Consider the following 19988-nt stretch of genomic DNA (forward strand, 5'->3'; position numbering starts at 1 on the left):
TCTCAGGTGGGCGTGGCGTGGAGGCTTAGAGACAGAGAGAGCGTGGTTCACAGTCTTCTTAAGTCTTCACAGATGCTGGAGGTGCTGGTGGTGGTGGAGGTGGTGGAGGTGGTGGAGAGTGAGGTAAAACAGGTTACATTCCGACACTTCACTTGTTTGTCCTTCTCTCATTTTCTTTACGTGTGTTCGTGATGTGTGTGTGTGTGTGTGTGTGTGTGGGTGGGTGGGTGGGTGGGTGTTTACGTGTGTGTGTGAGCGTGTGTGTGTTTGTTTTTCTTTCTCTCTCTTTTTCTGATTCTTCTCTCTCTCTCTCTTTTTCTGATCGGTTGAGAGACACTGAATTCTCTTTGATTTCCTTTCGTCAAGTTAAACACACAAAAATCTTTCTGTATCACGCCTTCCACGCTTCACTTTTGACAGCCACTAACTCAACCATCACCGTATCTTTCTCTGTCACCTGTTAATCTTTTCACAGGATACAGCCGCCTAAGTTCTTCTCTGGCGTCGTTTCTGTACTTTATTTTCCTTTAAGTTGACAAACAAATATTTTCGTAATGCTAATTTTCCACGATTTTTCTATACAAGACACACTAAAGCATCTAATTCTTCCTTTATTTCCACTTTCCCTGCTTTGGTTCAGTCGGTTCTTGAGGTTCCGTTTAGCCCGTAGGTACAAAGAACAAAAAGTGAAATCATACAGCGAAGTGAAAGAGCGGGGAGGAGCGGATTAGGGAGGGAGAGGGAGTCAGGAGGGGGAGGGAGTGGCAGTCAGGGAGGGTCAGTAGTTGGGTTGCTGAGTCAGGGTGTTTTACGAGAGGGGTCTGTATTCCCAAGCAGCCCTTCGCTATTCCATTTCAGGGCTGAATGAGAGGTCAGGAAAGGGAGGAAGGCGGACGCGAGGAAAGAGAAAAGGGAAGGACTTGGGTATTTGAGAGGGAGAGTGAAGGAGAGGAGAGGAGGGAGATGAAAGGAAGGGAAAAGGGTGAGAGAGGAAGGAGGCCGGAGGGAGGGAATGAAGGGAGAAAGAGGAGATGAAAAAAAAAATAGAAGAGGAAGGGAGGGAGAGAGGGATGAAAGAGACTGGGAGGTAGGAAGAGGAAAAGAGAAAGAGAGGAAAGAAAAGGAGACGATGTAGAGAAAAGAGTAAAGAGAAAGGAGTAAAGAGAGAGAGAGAGAGGAGGCAGAGAGTGAGGGAGGGAGAGACGGAGATGAAAAGGAAAAAGAAAAAAAAACTAAGCGACAAGGAAACAAAAAGAAAAAGGGGGAGAGAGGGAAGGGAGAAAGAGGCAGAGAGGGAGATTGAGGAGGCAGCAAGAGGAGGGAGAGAGGGAGGAAAGGAGAGACGGAGGTAGGGAGGGAGGGAGGGAGGTAAAAAAAAAAGTTAATTAAGCACTTGGTATTCTGGAAGGCTTTGGCGGTGAGCAAATCTTGTCAAATCAAAGACGCTTACTTGAGAGGCATTCAGGAGAGGGAGAACTTTTTTTTTATCTCTCTTTATTTTCTTTCTTTCACTCTCTCACTCTTGCTCTCTTTCTCTCTCGCTCTCGGTCTCGTTCTTTCTCTCGGTTTGTTTTTTATTCACGGTACTTTTTTATTTGTTGTTTTTTCTTGTTTTTCTTATTTTTCCTTGTCAGGTTTTGATGTGCAGGTGTTTTTTTCCGGTTCTGTGTTATCCTGCTGTCTCGTTTTCTTCCTTTTTCTTCCTTTTTCTTGCTTTTGATTTCTTGTTTCCTTTTCTCTGTTTCTGTATTTTTCTGATCCTTTTTGTTTTTATTTACAGTTTCTTTGTCTATGTTTTCTTTTTCTTTCTTTATTATCCTTCCTGTTTTTTTTCTTTGCTCTCTTTCTCTTTTCTTATTATATGTATTCTTCTTTTTTTCTATATATTTAATTCCGTTTCACTTGGTATCCAGACGTTTTTCACTGGCACAATTTCCCTTTTATTTTCAATTTTTCTTTCCTTTAAAAAAATAACATTCGGGGCGGAGCGCAAACTCTTCTATTTCTGCATCAGTTTCCACTTCGTACAAGCACGCACACTATTTTCCTTCCCTCTCCGTTTTATTATTACACCACAAACTATTTTTCCATTTTTTTCCTGTTTTTACAATATTAATTAAACGTCTAACTTCCTTAACTTGAAGTGGGTAGTTAAAACTTTTTACTTATGATAACTTTTTTCTTCTCCCTCACTTATTTCTACCATTTATCACACGCATTTCTTTACCCCTTAATAACTTTAGGGCGAAACTTTTTATGATATTAGCGAGGGTTAGATATTTCCTTCAACTCTCTAGGTAACAACCCTTTACTCCCTTTCAATTAGCTAGTTTAGGAAAGGTCATATTTACAAGCCCTTCTTCACTTTTCACCAACTGCCATTCTGTACTTTCCTTCGCATGTGGTTAACCAACATCTAAACTCATTTATATACGCAAAGGTCAGATATTTCCTTTAGGTCTCCCGGAAACAACCTTTTAGTTCCTTTCAACTGACTAGTTAAGAAAGGTTATGTTTACAAGCCTCTCTTCAATTATGTATGTAATACCTCACATTTTCCTTACTAACTCAGACTTCATCTTTCACTCCTTCACGTAACAAGACGCCAAGCTAAAACTCTCTTTGACACGATCCTTGCTTTTGAGGCGCCAGCAACAGCCACAGGGGAGGAAACATCAGGGGGGAGCAGGAACAGCGGCTGGTAAGGTGCTTGCTCTGTCTCTATCGTTTTCCTTCTGCTTCTTCTGCTTCTTCGTCCCTCTAAGCGTCAGCAGAAACCATCACAGTAGCAGAAGCGAGAGTAGGTGGAGTTAGGGAATGTATCTCTCACTCTTTTTCTCTCCTTTTCTTTCTCTTCTGCTGCTTCTTAATCCCTCAGGAGTAAGCAGGCACACCGACAGCTCAGCAGAGGTTTAAGCAGGGATGTGGCGTTTATATCTTTCTGTTCCACCCAACTCTCCCTCTCTATCACTCTATCTTTCTCTCTCCCATCCACTCTTCGTCGTCAAGTTGAACTACGGTGTAGATTAGGATCAGGGGACACTCGATGCGGATGGAAGATAAGGAGGAGGAGGAGGAAGACGACTAGGAGGAGGAGACCGAGGAGGCGGCTGAGGCGGCAAGGGTGGTCTGGCGCTGCTCTGAAAGGGAGAAGAGATGAGATTAATTAACTCTGAAACTTAAAACACGATCCGTAGTTTGTAAGTGGCGCCTAATCTTCCCACCACGAGGATTACATAGAGGAGGAGGAGGAGGAGGAGGAGGAGAAGGAAGAGGAGGAATGACCAGTAAGTAGATTATGAGGAGTGTGGAAGAGGAGGATGGAGGTAGTTGGAGGTAGAAGAGAGGAGGGAGGGAAGAAAATATACGTCAAGAAAATTTGGAAGAAAGGAAAGAAAGCGAACTAGAGGAGAGATAAGATACGAGAGGAAAAAATATATAGACCGTTGATGGAAGAAAACTAGAAGAACGAATGAGGAGGAAGAAGACGAGCAGGAAGAAGACAAGGAAGAAGAAAAAGAAAGAGGACAACACGAAAATATAAAGAATAAAACTGTGACAAGAAAATAAATATACAGACGAAACAAAGATTTATATATAAGGAAGAATAATAAATAATAATAAATATGAAAAGATTCTAAAAATAAGGAAGATAAAAAAAAGAGAAAAGAAAGAGAAAAGAAGAAGTAGAGAGGAAGGAGAAGCGAACGTAGAGGAAGAGAAAAAAGGAGAAAGGAGATGATGAAGGAGGAGGAAGAGGGAAAAGAAGTAAAGAAGGAAGAGGTGAAGAACAGAGAAGCAGAAATAGAAGAGAACGTTATTTGTTTGTATCTTCTTTCTCTGCTCATCAATATTTCAGTCTTCAACCTCTTGGTATCTCTTCCTTCTCCTGGTATTTCCTCCTTTACTTTCTCCTCTCTTCTTCCTCCTCTTTTCTTTAATCTTTTTCCTCCACCTTCTGCTTTCTATACCTCGTTTTTCTTCTCTTCTTATTTCTTCCTTTTCGTCTTCTTCCAATTTCGCTTTTTAACTATTTTTTTTATTTCTCCTGCTCTTCCTCCTCCTCCTCTGCCTTCTTGCCTTCCTCCTCCTCTTCCTCTTCCTCCTACTCCTCTTTTTCTACCATGGTCTCTTCCTCTACCTCCGCTACCCTTCCTGCTCGTACCTACTCCATTACATCCTCCTCCTCCTCCTCCTCCTCCTCTTCCTCCTCCTCCTCCTCCTCTCAGTCATTCTCGCTTCAGCTCATAAATTTTCCCACGACTTAAGTGACTTCGATGCCCAGTCTTTCCTCCTCCTCCTCCTCCTCCTCCTTCTCCTCCTCCTCCTCCTCCTCCTTCTCCTTCTCTTCCTCTTCCTTCTTCTCTTTCTTTTTTTTAATATTTTGTATTATGATTATATTTTTATCATTAATATTGCCAGTACCATCTATATACTACTACTACTACTACTACTACTACTACTACTACTACTACTGAAAAGATAACAACATAGGTAAACAAAAAGATATACTCACTCTCTCAATCAATCTTTCAATCTATCTATCACTCCTTTTTTTCGTAATACCTCGTAAACTTTTCGACCGGCGTCACGTTCAAAGTATTAAATCTCACATTCACTCGTTCAGCGGCATTCATTCGTTCGCTCTTTCGTTTGTTCGTATCACTAAATTATTTTCGCTCTGGACATTTTCTTCCGCTCGGCGATCCAGAATTCTCTTTATAACTGTTCAGACTAATGGTTGCTCTCTCTCTCTCTCTCTCTCTCTCTCTCTCTCTCTCTCTCTCTCTCATTATTATTATCACTGGTTTTCATTTTCATCTGTCTTTTTATGTCTGTCTGTTTGCTGTCTGTCTGTCTTTCTGTCTGTCTGTCTGTCTGTCTGTCTGTCTTTAAAAACTGTTCATGTCATTATAATTAGAATATATTGACTTGTAATTGCTCTCTCTCTCTCTCTCTCTCTCTCTCTCTCTCTCTAATTTTTTTTTACGTTCCTGATCCACCACCACCACCACCACCACCACCACTTCGCCACCGCTTCCTCAAATATTTAAGGCTTTCGGAACGTTGGAGCAGTTCCCCCTTACACTATTCCGCCCCCTGCCCTTCCCCTTCCTTCCCCCTCCATCCCCTGCCTCCCTCTCGCCCCCTCATCCCCCACCCAGCCAACCCCAGTCATAAGAGAGATGCAGGATAATTTTTTTTTTTGGTTTCTCATTTTTTTTCACATTTCTATTATCACTCTGCGTTGTGATTTGGGTAGAGTGAAAAGTAATAGTGGGTGTCTTTTTCAGTATCTACTACTACTACTACTACTACTACTACTACTGGTGCTGCTGATGCTATTAATACTACTACGACAATTTCACACACACACACACAATTAGATATATCCCAATTTCTCTTTTTCCTCGTTTTGTTTCTCTTCTTCCTCCACCTTCTTTTTCTCTCCTCATCTTTCTGTTTCTCTTCCTTGCCCTTGTGACCTTTTATTCTTCCTTCCTTTTTTACTTTTCTCTAATGGTAGATAAAGAGACAGGTTAAGAGATTGCTTGATACAGAAATAAAAGGGAGCTTGAGATAGACAGGGAGAAGGAGAGGTTAGTATATAAGAAGATGGACAGATAGATAAAATAGATAGATACACAAAATATTATCAACAGCAACATTAACTAGAAAAAAATATAATATCTGTAATTCGTATCTCGATAATATTCAATTAATTTCATGCTTATGATAATGGAGAGTAGAAAAAGTAATTAAGCCTTAGATTATCATCATCATCATCATCATCATCATCATCATATTATTATTATTATTATTATTATTAACATGATTATTAGCTATATGAATGGTAGGGCAGTAGTAGTAGTAGTAGTATTAGTAGTGGTAGTATTAGTAGTAGCAGTAGTAGAATTATATATGTTTTACTTTTAACACGTGTATTCAATCATCCATTTTTAGTGAAGCGGAAGAAGGAAAATAAAAATAGCACAGTATTCCGTATGATTGTGTTGGGGGCGGGAGAGAAAAAAAAAAGAATATCCTAAACGCAGATTATCAACAGCAGTGAAACGAAATCCCCGGCACGCATTCCTCCATCCTCTTAACCGATATTTTCCTTGTGTTTTCTTTTAATTTCGTTCAAGTACGGAGAGATGAAGCACGAGCAAATGCGGGAGATATAGGCCTTAGAATAGTGATGAGGAAGATTCTTAAATACGCTTTTTCATTATCAACAAACCGTGAAAAGTATAGAGAAAAAAAATAGTTTGAGGGAGAGAGAGGTATGAAGAAAAGCATATCAATAGAAAAGGAGTAAATTAGAGAGTAACTGGAAGAAGTAGAGAGAAAAAAAATAGTTAGAGAGAGAAAGAGGAAGGTAGAAAAGCATAACAAAAGAAAAGCAGTAAAATAGAGAGTATATGGGAAAAAGTATAAAGAAAAAAATAGTTTCAGAGAGAAAAGAAAAGAACAAGAAAAGCAGTAAAATAGAGAGTAAATGGGAAGTACAGAGAAAAAAATAGTTTGAGGGAGAAAGAAAAAGGTAGAAAAGCATAACAAAAGAAAAGCAGTAAAATAGAGAGTATATGGGAAGAGTTTTTTTAGCCATGTGTATTTGTCTTGTTATGTTTTCTCAAAGGATTCTATTATAGTTTTAAAAGGATAAAAAAAATGCATGAAGAGGGAGCGTTTGAAGTTGTAAATATTAAATAAAGTTTTCGTAGAGATTGTAGGATTACAAACGTTTCGACCTAGTCTCAAATAAAGGAAACAGATGAAAGTGGATATCAACAAAACGAAAACTTAGGAAACGAAAAACAATATAAAAGAATACAAAAAAAGACCACAAACGCAGCCTGGAAAAAAACAACAACAACAACAACAACGAAAAAAAAAACCCGCCTAACTCACATGAAACAAAGCAAAAAGAACATGAAACAAAAAAAAAACTTATCTCACATGAAAAAAAAAGAAATACTAACAGATAAACACACAAACAAACAAACGAACACACATTTCCCACCCTTTCTCTCCTTCCCCACCCCGCCACTCCTACACACACACACACACACACACACACACAAACACACGTACACAAACAGGAGGGAGGCAGCTATGGAGAAAAAAAAAAAAAACACTAAACGCTGCACTGGTAAAAGAAAATTAATACGAGGGGTCAAAAAAGAGGTCAGTTAACGGTGGAGAGGTGTCTTGATGCTCTTCTGTTACTCTTCCGTTTCACTAACATAAGTTTCTTCCTCATTCAACAATCATACCCTTCTGAGAAACGCCTAACCATTCCCAGCAGATCCTCCTCCTCCTTCTTCTTCCTCTTCCTTCTCCTTATATTCTTCCTCTTCCTCCTCCTCCTAGTCTTCCTTCTCCTCCTTCCTCTTCCTCTTCCTTCTCCTCCTAGTCTTCCTCTTCCTTCTCCTCCTAGTCTTCCTCTTCCTCGCCTTCTTAGTCTTCCTCTTTCTCCTACTCCTCCTTCTTCGTCTCTTATGGTTCTGTTTCTCTTCTTTTCTCAAATCTTTCTTCTTTCTTTGCTTCCTCAAATCTTTCTGTTCCCTTTCCTTGTGTTTCTGCCTGTTTTATTATTTTTTTCTTCTTTACTCTCCTCCATTTTTTATTCATCGTGATCTGTTGGTTTTCTTCTTTCCATATCCTTCTCTTTATCCACTTTTCCAGCTCCTTCTCTTTTTTATCATGGCTTTCTCTTACTCGCATCTTCCCCCTTCCCCCAATCCAGAGAGAGAGATAAAGAGAGTGAAAGAGAGAGCGAACAAGTGTGTCACCTTTAATACTTGATGGACTCGCATCAAAATAGCCTTCCCTGCTGCGATAACATATGCCAGAACCGCCTAAGCAATGTCGCCTCTCCCCACCTGTTGATACGCCCTGAATCATTGACAGGCTCGGCGGGGCGGCGCAAAAACACTGTGAACGCGCGTCGCTGTACTGATTCATACTCCTGTTTGCCTTTGATTTCACTCTTGCTACAACCGGGTTTTTTTGCTGTTTTGTTATTTGCTATTTTATTTATATTGCTTTTCTTTTTTTACAACAAAGGAGACAGCTCAAGGGCACTGAAAAAGGAAACAATGATTTAAAAAAGCCCGCTACTCGCTGCTCCTAAAAAGAATCAAAAGAGGTAGCCGAAAGAGGGGTCAATTTCGGGGGGCTGTTGGTATTATTTCGTTTTTTTACTATTACTACTACTACTACTACTACTACTACTGCTGCTACTACTACTACAAATAATATCAAAGAATCGGTTTAGTAAGTTCCATTCTCAACCCTTTCATGTATAATCTACTTATTTATTTATGCATTTATCTACACGCCATCTATTATTCAGAGTTAAACGTGTTACGACCGAGAAAGAGTCAGTCCTGGGAATCGTTTCTCTTCACTTCCCTTACAGTTTGGCTTTTTTTGTTATGCAATTAAATGAGACTTTACGTGTTGAATGTTTGTGAAATAAAACATTTATTATTAATCAAGTGTAGAGTGTGTTTGTGTGTTTGTTTGTTAGTTAGTTAGTCTGTTTGCTTATTTGTCTGTTTGTGTGTGTGAATATGGTTAGGTTAGGTTTCAATGTCATTACTACTACTGCTGCTACTACTACTACTACTACTACTACTACTACTACTACTACTACTGCTGCTGCCATTGCTACGACACATTCCAGGGAGTACAATTCTCATTATCGTCACAAATTGCATTCCTTTTCACTAATATAATTTTCTCTCTCATTCAACAATTATACCCTTCTGAGAAACGCCTAATTGTTCCCTTACGTTTCTCCTCCATCTTCTCCTCTTCCTCCTCCTCCTCCTCCTCTTTTACCTCTTCCTCTTCCTTGTTCTCCTCTTCTTTCTTCTTCTTCTCCTCCTCCGTATCTTATTCTTTTATTTCCTTTTGTTTTCTGCCTTCTTTTCCCCACGTCATCATTGTTGCTTTTCCTCGTCTTTCTGTCTTTTCTCTTCTCTTCTTTCCTCTCCTGTTTTTCTCTTGTCTCCTCTCAATTCTTCCTTTCCTTCTTATTTCCTTCTTTCTATAACTTTATCTTCAACCACTTTTTCCTCCTCCCTTTGCTTTTCTTTATAAGCTTATTTTCTTTGTCCTCCTCCTCCTCCTTCTCTTTCCTTTTTCTTTCTCTTTCCCGTCCTTCTGTCATTATATATCTTCCTCTCTTCTTTTTTCTCCTCCTTTTCTTTGGTTTCTCCTCAGTTTTCCTTTTATTCTTTCCTATATTATCTTCATTTACTATTCCTTCTCCTTTTCCTTTTCTTCGTAGGCTTCTCCTCCTCTTCCTCCTCCTCCTCCTCCTCCTCCTCCTTCTTCTTTCCTCATCCTTAATACTTTCTTCTTTTCCTTATCCATATCTTTCTTATTATTCGCTGTTCTTCCCTTTCCTTCTCCTCATGACCTTCTTTACCTCCTCCTCCACCTCTACCTCTTACTCCCAGTCCTCCTCCTCCTTTTCCTCCTCCTCCTCCTCCTCCTCCTCCTCCTAACGTGTATTTTCCGCGTCAGAGAGGTAAGAAGAGAGTCACTTTGTTCCATCTCGAGACTTCGTTTGATCTTGAGGCCAAATCTCTCTCTCTCTCTCTCTCTCTCTGGTTCTTTTCATTCTTTTTTCGCTTTTTTTTCGTTAATTATTTTGTTCCATTTATCTTTTTTTCTTCTCTTCCCAGCTTCTATTTTTTTTTCCTTTTTCTTCTTTTTTGCATATCTTTTTTTTTCTTCATTAATTTCCTGCTGTCAATTTTCTTTTTTTCTCTTTCCTTTCTTTCTTTCTTCATCTTTACTTGATTCATCTACATATTAACCTTTACACTACTATACATAAATCGTTTCTCTCTCTCTCTCTCTCTCTCTCTCTCTCTCTCTCTCTCTCTCTCTCTCTCTCTCTCTCTCAAAAGAAGAATTACCGAAACCATCTAAATTCCTCTCTTTCCTAATATCACAAGACAGACACGGAGCAGAGAAACAAGGGAGAAAATAAAAGAGAACAATAAGTGCAAGAAAAACAGAATAAACGAAGCGAAACGAAGTTGAGATTCGATTCAAAGTGAGTTGGAGTGAGTCAAAGGATCGAGAGAGGGAGGGAGAGAGGGAGGGGGGGAATGGAACGAAGATTTGAGAGGAGGAAAGAAGAGAAAAAAAAAAGGGGGAGAAAATAAACCTGATGGAAGGGAGGGTAGGAGGAAGGAAGGAAAGGAGGGGAAAGGATAATACCGGGAAGGAAAAAAGAAGAGACGAAGGGAAAAAGGAATGAATGGAAAGAGGTTGAGGAAACATGAGAGGAGAAAAGAGGAGAAGAGAAGGGAGGGAGGATAGAAAACTGATCGGAAGGAGGGAAAGAGGGAGGATGGAAAGGAGGAGAGTGGTAAGGGAAAGGGAAGGAAGGAGGGAAAGAGGGAGGGAGGGAGGTAAGATTGGAGAGAGGGACGGAGCTTTGAACGGAGGAAGGAAGAGAAGAGAGGATATAAATTTGATACGAAGGAAGAAAGGAAGGACAGAGTAAAGAAGGAGAGAGGAGAATACATTGTAGGAAGAAGGAGGGAAGGAAAATGAAGGAAGTGAAAGGATTAAAGAGGAAAAAGTTAGTAAGGAAAGAAGGAAGGAAGGAAGGAAGGAAGGAAGGAGAGTGAAAAGCAGAGACATCAAAAGAGGATGGAAAGACTGAAGTGAGAAGGAATAGAAGAAGAAGGAAGAAAGGAAGGATAGAAGGAAATAGCACACGCACACACGCACACACACACACACACACACACACACACACACACACACACACACACACACACACACTGACAGAGCTACATACTTATACACAGAAGGCCTGACAGACAGATATAAAAAGTAGAGTAAAAAAGAAGGAGGGAAGGGGGGAAGGAAGGAAGGAAGGAAGGGGAGGGAAGGAAAAATATACTAATTCAGGGAGGGAGAGAGACTAACAGGCATGCAAGGAAACAAATAAATAAACAAACAAACAAACAGCGAAATAAACATGGAAGTAGAACACAGAAAGACAGACAGACAGACAGACAGACAGACAGACAGGGAGAGGAGGAGAAAGACAAGAGAGGAGAAAAGAAAGTGGAAAATAAAGTGAGAAGATAAAATAAGGTTGACAGGCGAAGAAACGAAAGCAGAAAAAAGAGAAAAAGAAAAGAGAAACACGACACAAAAGCTGAATAAATAAGGGAACGACAAACAAGGAAGAAGGAGGAGGAGGAGGAGGAGGAGGAGGAGGGAGAAGAATGGAAAACAAAAGAAAATGGAGGAAAAACGGAGAGGGGAGAGGGATTTGGAGGAGGAAGAAGAAGAAAGAAAAGAGAGGAGTGAAGAGAGAGAGAGAGAGAGAGAGAGAGAGAGAGAGAGAGAGAGAGAGAGAGAGAGAGAAGAGGAAAGAAGCGTCGGGAAAGTGAAGCGAAGTGACCTGAAGGAAAATCTAAAAAAAAAAAGTTAAATCATTGAATATTAAAGGAAACGAAAATTCAGAGACGAAGAAAAGGACCAAAATGACCTAAATAAATGACCCTAAATAAATGACCATAATTAAATTACCATAAATAAATGACCATAGATAAATGACCATAGATAAAACACATGGCAAAAAAAAGTAAACACAGGAAAATAAAAACGAGTGAAACGAAAAACCAGTCATTATATAAAATAAACAACAACAACAACAACAACAACAACAACAACAACAACAACAACGGAGACGAAGAAAAAGACTAAAGTTACCATAAATAAAACATACCAAAAAAAAAGAGTAAATATAAGAAAACAAACACTCGTCAAAAGCAAAAAGCAATCAATTAAAAAACAAACGTAGATACCGAGAGAAACAGAAACACACAAAAAATAACCATAAACAAGACATGTAAAAAAAAGGAGAGACTCAATACAAGAATACCAAAAAAAAAAAAAACGAGTGGAAAGTAAAGGCAGAAAATTATAAAGAAAACGAGAATATAGAGACGAACAAAACAAAAGAAATTACCAAAGCGAGGTAAAACACCCCGAAGTTGACCTCTTTTCCGGTCTTATGATCTATTCTTTTGGCTTCTCTTTACTTTTGTGCGACCGGCGAGTAGCGGGCTTTTTTCTGTACTCTTTTTGTTGCCCTTGAGCCGCATCCTTTGATGTAAAAAAATAAATAAAAACGTTTGTTGGAGCGGCATTTAGCGGCATTTTTTTATGCTGATTTTGTTTGTTTTCCCTTGAGCTTCATCCCTGGCTGAAAAAACAACAACAACACATCGTAAAAAGTAAGACAACAAGGAGGAAAATCCCCGTAAATACATAAAAACCAACGCGTAAGAAAGTAAAACCAGTTAATTATAACCCAAACGAAATTACTAAGACGAACAGAATGATGAAAAATGATCATAACTAAGACATATCGCAAAAAGTTAAGCGAATACGTCCGAGAATGGAGTGTCGCCCGCCTTCAGGGAGTCACGAGCAGGTTGGAGCGTTGCAACACACGATGAGAGGAGCCATTTATCGTCCCTGCATGAGAGCCAAGACACTAGCTTGCATGACACCCTTGGGAGCCATCAGCGAGGGAGAGAGTGTGGGAGGGAGGGAGGGAGGAAGGAAGAGTGTGTGGATGTGGAGGAAGAGCGGGGAGGTAAGATAGTGAATAGCCGAAACAATGGAGGAATGAAGGAGGAGAAGGAATATGGAAGGATAGAAAAGTGGGGGAGAGTGAGGGAGGAAAAGGAGGAAGGAAAGGACAATGCGTAGGGGTGGAGGAGTGGAAAGGAAAGGTAGTGAGGAGAAGGAATGTGGAAGAAAAGAAGAAATGCAAGAAAAATCAGATAGTGTGTGGGAGGGAGGGAGAGTGAGGGAAGGAAGGGATGGGAAGGAAAATAAAGGAGAAGGCGTAGGGGAGGAGGAGTGGGCAGGCAAGAAAAAGGAGAAAAAAGTGGAATGGAAAAAGAGGAAAAGAGAGAAAATGGGATAGCATGTAGTAGTGAGTGAGAGTGAAAGAAGGAAGAGAAGGGAACGAAAGGAAAGGAGAATGCGTAGGAGTGGAGGAGGAGTGGGAAAGGAAAGGCAGGGAGATGAAGAAAAATGGAAGAAAAAAAAAAGAAGGCAAGGAAAGTGGGATAGTGTGTGTAGGAAGAGAGACTGAGGGAGGAAGAGAGGAAGGGAGAAATAAAAGGCGTGGGAATGAAGGAGGATTTAAAAGGAAAGGAAAGGGAGAGAAAAGGTTCGGGGAAGGAAGGATGGAAGGTAGTAAGGAAAGAAAGTGTAAGTGTATATATGTGTGTGTGCGTGTGTGTGTGTGTGTGCGTGTAAGTGGAATGAGAGAAAATAGAATGAGTGTGAAAAAATGAAAGAGAGAGCGAGTGAAACAATTAATTTATCATCGTAACGTCAAGCAAAGTGCGAACGAATCAATGAGAGAGAGAGAGAGAGAGAGAGAGAGAGAGAGAGAGAGAGAGAGAGAGAGAGAGAGAGAGAGAGAGAGAGAGAGAATAAGGGTAATAGATAAGGAAGGAGACAAAGCATATTACTGATGTAGGGGAAGGATGAAGGGAAGGCGGTGATGAAGAGGAAGAGAGGGAAGAAGAGGCAGGGAGGAAGGAAGGAGTGAAGGGCAGGAAGGGAGGGAGAGAGGAAAGGAGAGAGGAAGGGCAAAATAGAAACATAAACGAAGATAAAGATAGGTGGGAGGGAAAAAAAAATTAATGGAGAGAGGGAAAACAGCAAAAGGGAAGGAAAGGAAAAGAGAAAGATGGAGGTGAATGACAGGAAGGGAAGGAGGGAAGAATGCGGAAACGAGTAAGAGAGCGAGAGCGGGAGAGAGAGTAATAACTGTTCGAGGAAGTAAAACGCGGCTTGATATTTATGACCTTAGAGTTTTTTCACGCGACCAATTTTTATTTTTACTACAACTACTATTACCGTGAGAGAGAGAGAGAGAGAGAGAGAGAGAGAGAGAGAGAGAGAGAGAGAGAGAGAGAGAGAGAGAGAGAGAGAGAGAGAGAGAGAGAGAGAGAGAGAGAGAGAGAGAGAGAGAGAGAGAGAATGACAGTTACAAATGAACAAGTCGGTGAATGTAAGTGGATGTGGATGCCAAAGTGGATGGAAGAGTGAACGTGAATGTGGAGAAAAAAAATTGCGTGGAACATCAGTAAAAATAACCAATAAATTAAAAAAAAAATATCTGCGAATTGAAAGTTATGAAGGAAGCGAATGGAGAGCGTAAGTGAATATAACATTTTTTTTTAAGTGAATGAACGAAGTGGAGAAAGAGATAGATAACATATGAAGCGAATGAAGAAAATAAAGAAAAAGATAGAGGTAAAGTTTGGTGAGGCGAGGCGAAATGAGGTTTAACTGGGTTGGGTTTGTCTGGTGTGGGTTGCAGGGCTAAATCAGATTGGGTTGGGTTAGTCTATCATAGGTTGGCTTGGGTTAGTGTGTGACATGGTTTTCTTTGCTTGGTTAGGTTAGGATAGCAAAACAAATATCATACAAGAGAGAAAGTGAAGAAATTAGAGCAATAAGGAAAATAAAAGGGTTGGGAAATGATCATAGGAAGAGTATAAGGAGCATAAAAAGGAGTCTATTGATTTAGTGATAATATAAGAGTAAAACAAGAAACATAGAAAGAGGATAAAGAGCGTAGAAAAAGGAGAGCATTGAGTTAGCGTGAAAAAAAGGAACAATTAATTAAGAACTGATGGAGTGGTGAAAGGTAAATCGGCCCATGGAGTGATTGTGGGCGAGGAGGAATGACTGAGGACGAGAGGGCCGGAGTGGCGGGGTGACGGAGTGGCAAATTGTTTCTGTATGTGACTGACTGATGGAGTGATTGATTGGCGCCGGGAACGAACACACACACACACACACACACACACACACACACACACACACACACACACACACAAACATACACACACACACACACACACACACACACACACAGTACACACACACAAATAACCTAACAAATGGAGTATTCCTTCAACCATTGCCTCTGGTGGTGTTAACGATTCGCAATATCACGCAACACTCTCTCTCTCCGGTTACAACTACTAATTCTAACAAAATCATTTCACGTTGCTGTTTCTACCACTACTACAACAACTACTACTACTACTACTACTACTACTACTACTACTACTACTACTACTACTAAGGCTACTACAATTACTACCACTCCTACTATTATCACAAGGGTTGCTAATACTGGTTTCGGAATTTCGTATTGTAGATTACTGTTGCAATATTAGTAAAAGCAGTTTGTGTGTGTGTGTGTGTGTGTGTGTGTGTGTGTGTGTGTGTGTGTGTGTGTGTGTGTGTGTGTGTGTGTGTGTGTGTGTGTGTGTGTGTGTGTGTGTGTGTGTGTGTGTGTAAGTTAATCTGTTCTATAATGCCTTTTAATATATATAAATACCTAACATTTACTCATGAGAAAAAGTAATATAGTTAATAGGATAAGCTGAGTGTGTGGATATTCTTCCTAGTTGATTAATATGTTTTAATTAAATAAAAAAAATGGTTTAAAATATAAGATAAAATATGTTGTAGCTGTCATGAGCACACACACACACACACACACACACACACACACACACACACACACACACACACACACACACACACACACACACACACACACACACACACACACGAACACACGGGTGAACGAACAGGCGCGCCTCAGTAATGGCAGAAAATAATTAACGTGTGAAATAAAAGGATTTGTGTGTCTGAACGTCTCTCTCTCTCACACACACCTTTTCTCTTTCCTCCTCTTTTCTCCTTCATAAACAAACACACTTGACAACAGACTCTCTTCTCCTCTACTTCACCTTCCATTCTCTCTCCTCCTCTGTCCTGTCTCCTTTCCCAGCATAAACATAAACACCACAACATCTGCCTGCGCCGATAACGGGCTTCGATACATTATACATATCGTACTGAAACCCACGAACCCACCCAGTCCTACTACCAAGAGACCCAAACCCACACCCACCCAGCTATCTCCCCCCCACGCTGTCACCCACTCACCCAGCCACTCACCAAGATACCCACACCCACACCCACCCAGCAGTCTCCTCCACCCACCCTCACAGCCAACCATCCACCGAGCCAGCGACCAGCATAAATATACACGCGTTAAACATGAAATTATGCGAAAATAAAGACATGTAAAGTTGAATGTTATGTAAAGAATTGCTCGGGACGTGAAAAAAAACAATATCGTTTATTTTTTATCTATTTATTATTTACTTGTTTTTACTTTTATTTTTCGTATCATTTAGCATCGTATTACTACCGGTATACGAATGATAGTGAAATGTTGATACCAATCCCCGTAGAGTTAAATTGGAACATGACTTGTTTGTATAATGTTGTAGATCAATACCAGAAAATACCCTTAATAAAACCTTAAATCATCATCATCATCATCACCGTAGACGCGAACCACGCAAATACCACAAAATACCAGAAAAATACGAAGATAACCAGCGGCTGAAACAACACCGTCCTGCTATCATAATAATCGGATTCAAATGTCGTGGAGTCAACGGAAAAGTTTAAGAAAAGCAAGAGGAAACAGGCGTATCGCGAGGCTTCTAAAGAGCAGAGTTTTACGTTCCTTTTATTCTAATGTCTTTATTCCTTTGCTAGAGTTTCCCTTTCGATTGCCCTGTTTTCTCTGTTTCCTTTTGTTATGGTCAGAAACCTCCGATGTCCCCCCCGTTTTTCTTTGGTTTTCTTTTTTAATCTTTACGAGGGTTGTATATGGAATAGGGTACGAAGTGTGTGTGTGTGTGTGTGGGGGGGGGGGGAGATGGAAATAAATATGATGAAAGAGGAAGAAAGATAAGCTGAAATAATGAGAAAAGAGGAAATGCAAAAGGGAGATACGAGAGAAAGGAAGAAGAAAGAAAGATGGGAGAAGAAAAGATAGAGAAGATAAAGAATATACAGAGGAGGAAATGAATACATCTTCTATAAGTTTCATTCTCTTAAACTATCTCACTCTTGTTTGTTGTTGTTTTTAAGAAATGTGTAAATAAATATGAAAAAAAGGTTAGTTTATGCTTCATGCTTTGTGTGTCATTTTTAAGTCTGAAATTGTATATTGCGAGAGCGTTATGTTATATTTGTATTTATTTTGGAGACAAGATGCAAATGAGGAAAACGTAAATGAGGAAGAAAGGAAAATTGAAAGAACGATAAAAAGGAAATAAAAAAGGGAAGTAGGAGATAAGAGACAAAAAAAGATGAAGGTGGAGAAAAAAATCGAGAACAGAAAGAAGAAAAAAGGAAGAAGGAAACACTGAAAAGAGAAAGAATAATTATAGAAGAAAGATGAAGAAAAAACGAAGAAGAAGATATTGAGAAGAGAAAAAATACATAAAGAAAAAAAAAACGGAGAATAAACGAAATGACAGAAGAAGGCATGAAACCACTTCTACAAACTTCCGGTTTTATGCATGAAAGAAAACAACAACAAGAAGCCAAAACGAGACGAAAAAAAACAGAAAGAAAACAAAAAGAAAACAAAACAAACACAACCATAAGAAGAGGCACTGGCATATCTAAACACACACACACACACACACACACACACACACACACACACACACACGCACACAGAAACGAGATCTCCTTAGCATAACCTCTTGTGGCTGACCTGCCTATAAGAGGAAGAGGAAGAGGAGGAGGAGGAGGAGGAAGAGAGGAGGAGGAGGAGGTAGGGTAGAGGAAGGAATATTGGGAGGAGGAAGAAGAAACACAGATGGAGGAAGAAAGGCATAAAAAGGACAATGGTTTGGAATAAGAAAAGAGGAGGAGGAGGAAGAGGAGGAGGAGGAGGAGGAGGAGAACAAGAGAAGAAGAAACAAGAAAAATAAGAGATAAAAGTGATATCGCAACAACTAAGGCAAGGAACGAGGAAGAAAAAGAAAAGAAGAGAACGAGGAGGAAGAGGAGGAGGAGGAGGAGGAGAACGAAGGAGAGAGGGAGAGAAGGGAGAAAAAAACAAGGCGAGGAAGAGGGGAAGAAAGAAAGAAGGAAAGAAGAGACACTTGTAAGATACTGAACATGACATAAAAAAAAGAGGAGAAAGAACAACAGAAGAAAGGAGGGAGGAAACAGAAGAACAGGAGAGAAGAAAAGCGAGAGGAAGGAGGAGGCAGGAAGGGAAAGTAAAATGCCGGTAAAGAACGAAGACAAAAGGAAGGAGAAAGAAGGAAAATAGAAAAAAAAGAAAAAGGACGAGAAAAAGAGGAGGAGGAGGAGGAGGAGGCAGGAAAAGTAGGAAGCATTGTAGAAAGAAGTAAAAAAAGAGACAGAGAGAAAGACGGAAAACTGTAGGACACAATGAGACAAAAAGGAGGAGGAGGAGGAGAAATAGAAAGAATAAGAAGAAAGAAGATGAAAACAGGCAAGGCAGAAAGAAAGACAAAAGAAAATAGAAGAAGCAGCAGAAAGAAAGATAAAGCATAAGAAAAGAGAGAAGAAGGAGGAAGAGGAGGAGGAGGAGGACGGGAAAGAAGAAAAAGAGGGGGAACACAGCACAGCACAGAGTATTAGTGGAGCAGAGAGACCAATAAGAAAGAAAGAGAAAAGAAAAAAAAAAGCAAATTAGGACACAGAAGAAGAGAGAACAAGGTAAGTCAGAGGAGGAGAAGGAGGAGGAGCAGAAGAAGGAACAACAGCATAGCGCAGAGGAGCAGCAGAGAGGGAGAGAGAGAGAGCAATCTAGCCCCAACTTATGACTGGTATTGGCTTGGTGACCGCCTCTACCTCAGCGGGATGGGCCAAGTTGCGGCACTTAATACACACCGTCCACCTAGCGAGGCTTCTTTAGGCGGGCGGCGGTTCTGGCGACGAGGCTGATGAGAAAGAGGATACTTGTCTTAAGGAGGAGCGAGATGAGGTGAGGTGAGGTGACTTGAGAGAACGAGAGAGAGGGAGAGTGTAGAAGAGAGTGAGGATGAGAGACAGAGGGAGAGAAAGGGAGAGTGTGCAAGATTGTGGTGATAAGAGACAGAGTGAGGTTAGAAAAGAAAGAAAGAGATAGTTGGAGAGAGTAAGAGAGTGAGAGAAAGAGAGAACGAGGGTGAGAGGAAGAGGAAGAGAGGGGGAGTGAGAGAGACTGAGAAAGAAAGAGAGATTGTTTATGTGCCTGTAGTGAGAGAGGGAGAAAGTGAAAGTAAGAGGGAGAGAGTGAAAGTGAGAAGGAGAGTGAGGGTAGGAGAGAGAAAGTGAGAGGAAGGTAGGAAATGAAGGAAGGAGAGAAAAGCAGTTGAAGAAGGAAGGACGCAAAACGAAAAGGAGAGAAGAAATAAACGAAATTAAGTGAAAGAAAGAAGAAAGGGAGATAAATGTAAAGTAATGGAGATAATGAAGGAGATAAGGAATGAAGAAATTATGGAAAAGAACAAAAAGGAAGAAGAAAAAACTAGAAGAATGAAAAAAAGAAACATAAAAGGAGAGAAGAAGAGAAAAAAGAAGAAGAATGGAGAAGAAAGATTGAGAGTAAGAGAGAGTGAGCGAGAGAGGGAGAGAGTGATTGATAGTGTTTGTGCATGTGCTTGTATGTATGTGTAACGACGATACTTGTGGATAATGAAGATAAGTGGTAAAAAGAGCAAAAAGAGTAAGAAAGAGAGGTGAGACTTAGAGAGACAGAGGGAGACAGAGAGCGTGACTGTTTGTGAGTGTACGTGTATGTGTATGTGTTTGTATGTGTATGTGTGTTTGTTTGTGTGTGTTTGTGAATGTCTGCTTTATAAGACCTTTGCCTGTGAGGGTCTCAGAGGCGCACTTGCATCAGCTTAATATTTTTACCGGGAGGAGGCGTCCGCAGGGAGCTCCTAAGGGCATGAGTGAGGTCCCTGAAGGCTTGTGAATCTCTCTCTCTCTCTCTCTCTCTCTCTCTCTCTGTGTCTTCGTTTCCTCCGTTTCCTCTGTTTAACGTCTCCCAG

The 19988-nt window shown here is 40.4% G+C and overlaps 1 long non-coding RNA gene across 1 annotated transcript in view; it reads right to left on the reverse strand.

The window, feature by feature from the left end:
- LOC126999799 (uncharacterized) overlaps positions 1 to 19988 on the reverse strand; it is a 66047-nt gene continuing 46059 nt past the window's right edge. Inside the window, exon 3 of the long non-coding RNA XR_007753603.1 lies at positions 1 to 3140. This is a non-coding gene — a long non-coding RNA (uncharacterized LOC126999799). The remainder of the gene's footprint in view (positions 3141 to 19988) is intronic.

The sequence above is a fragment of the Eriocheir sinensis genome, chromosome 17 (assembly GCF_024679095.1).
Source record: "Eriocheir sinensis breed Jianghai 21 chromosome 17, ASM2467909v1, whole genome shotgun sequence".
Lineage (NCBI taxonomy): Eukaryota > Metazoa > Arthropoda > Malacostraca > Decapoda > Varunidae > Eriocheir > Eriocheir sinensis.